Genomic DNA, 2,505 nt, shown 5'->3' with positions numbered 1-2,505 from the left:
AAGTGAACCAGTCCTATTCAAAAGAGTTCCAACCGAATGGAAGTATCTAGATTCTAGGGATACACTCCAACGTCTCTTCAAAACTGAATTTCAGTTTAATTAAACTTCGAAGAGTCTGAAAAGTTGTAGTTACCCCATCAATTATTCCCCTGTATATTGATCAGCTTTAGTGTATTCCTTACTTCATCTCTCTCAAGCGGTTAAAAACTCTCATTCTTCTTTCATCTTCCAAACACAATCTAATTCTGTTCTCTTCCATACCCTAGCCCAGATATGTCGAACACCTCTGAAAATCCTTCATCACCACCACACGAAACCACTTCCACACTTTCTACAACACCAATCTCTAAGAAAAGTACAGTAAAGATGATGACTCGTAAGATTGTCGTTGAAGGAGAGCAGATCAAGAAAATAAACAAGCAATTGAAAGCAGGTAGGGAAGAAGAATCCCAGAAATCTGAAGATTCATTTAAGTCTGCTACGAAGGGGGAAGAAAGTAGGTATTCAGAAACTGAACAGGTATCTTCTGATTCTAAAGTTACTCCTGAAACAGTTTCTGAAGTTGCTGCAAATTTGGAGAATAGATTCGTACTGGTAGGATCTATAGAAGGTGTTGAGACTACAAAATCTAGAGAAGTTGATGGTAAAAATAAAAAGGGAAAAGAAAAAGAGAGCAAGGATGCTAGGAGTGATGTGAGGGGAAAGGGTAAAAGAATGGTTGATTCTTCACCCACTTCTATTGGTCTAACAAAAGAAACTGAGGCAATAATTATTTGGGGAGAGGAATTTACTGAAATAGAAGAGAGTGTGAGCAAAACAAAGGGAAGTGGGTCTGGCGAAGCTGCTGAGGGGTTGGTTCAACTTGGGAAAAATATAGATGAACCTGTTCCATCTGAAAAGAAAACCCTCGCGGACCTACTGATAGAGTTATCAATGGCACCAAAACTCATGCCATTCCCTATGGTTTCATTCTCACAACTGTGCTTGCACATTTCAAGGTACAAGCAAGGATCATTTTGGGGTTAATACTCTGCTTGCTTGCGATTATGAGGTCAATGCCATTCCCAATGAACCTGGTTTATCTAAAAGGACACCTATCAATAGCAACGTCAGAGTCTTGGTACAGGAGAGTGAGGCAAAGGATACTGAGATAGCAAGGCTGAAGACACGATTGGTTGAGGTAGAATCTGAGAGAGACGTTCTCAGAACTGAACTTGCAAGGAAAAAGGAGAAGAATGATGGAATTCTTCAAGACATGCTAAAACTTCTCCAAGCAAATAACCCAGCTCCTACCTCTTCCAAGCCTTAAATCCTAGCCCAGTGTAGATCAACCAGTGACCCAATTCGGGACTTTTTGTTTCTTTTGCTCATGTTTTCAGTATTTTTATTTCTTCTTATGCTTTGTGGTAGAATCTTATCAATCATCAATGAAATTCACTGTTTTTGCTCTAACTGTTTGTTCATATTTCTTTGATGGTTAAAATTCTTAGCTTGATCTATGATGATTAATCCATGATTGCATTTGAAGTAGCCCCAGTGGCCATGAGTAAGCTTTAAAATCTGGTTATCTCACATTTTTATGCAACTTATCGATGATGCCAAAAGGGGGGAAAAGGTTATGCTTTAAACAAGTGATATTTACACTTTGAACAGTGATGTTTATAACCTAATGTACCTGGTCCTTGATGATACGTGATTCTAACATTGTGTTGATGTTGAGCTGAGTTCTGGCAGGGCCTAAGTGTATGAAAAGCACAGTGTTTGTCATCATCAAAAAGGGGGAATTTGTTGGCCCAAGTAAAGGTTAGTTTTGAAGACTGACAAAGGAACTCAGACATGAACCAGGTCCATCCAGTGGTCCATCCCTCAGGTTCACAAAAACGGGCAGATTCAAGCATGTGGGATGCACGTGAAGGAGATAAGCTTAACTTGGTGTATTTAATATCTCCTGATCGAAAAGGTTGCATAATTGATAAGGAGAAGGAGTCCTTAATCAAAGAGAACACTATCCAAGATAGGAAAGGAGTTAGAAGTTGAAATCAACTAGAACTCTTCCACCAAGGAAGAGTTGCATCAGAAATCTAGTTATTTCTTCATCTACTAACTCTATAAATTGCAGGATGTTCTCACATTAAAGTGTTGTACAAAAACGCAGAAGTTAAACGTGAATTGGGAGCAAAATAGCAAGGCTTTTTGCAAGCAGTTCGTGTGTGATTCAAGTGTGCAAACCAGAAGCTACATGAACCAGATTGAAGAACCAGCTCCATAAAGAGTTTTATGTGTCTTTCTTTATTTCTATTCAATTGTAGTAGGTGTTTTAAAGTTGTACCTTTCAGCTTTATCTAGAAGCAATTGTAATAGGTATTTTGAGTATTCAAGTTAGAGTTAACTTGAAAGTGTCGCAGCAGTTGAGGCTGTGTGCCACACTGGGATTAGAGTTTAATCCTTAGGTTTACAAGAGTTTTGTAAATGCTGTTTTGGCTCAGTGATTTTAGTGGAAGTTTG

The sequence above is a fragment of the Nicotiana attenuata genome, unplaced genomic scaffold (genome assembly GCF_001879085.1).
Source record: "Nicotiana attenuata strain UT unplaced genomic scaffold, NIATTr2, whole genome shotgun sequence".
Taxonomy (NCBI): Eukaryota; Viridiplantae; Streptophyta; class Magnoliopsida; order Solanales; family Solanaceae; genus Nicotiana; species Nicotiana attenuata.
This window is presented reverse-complemented; position numbering follows the sequence as displayed.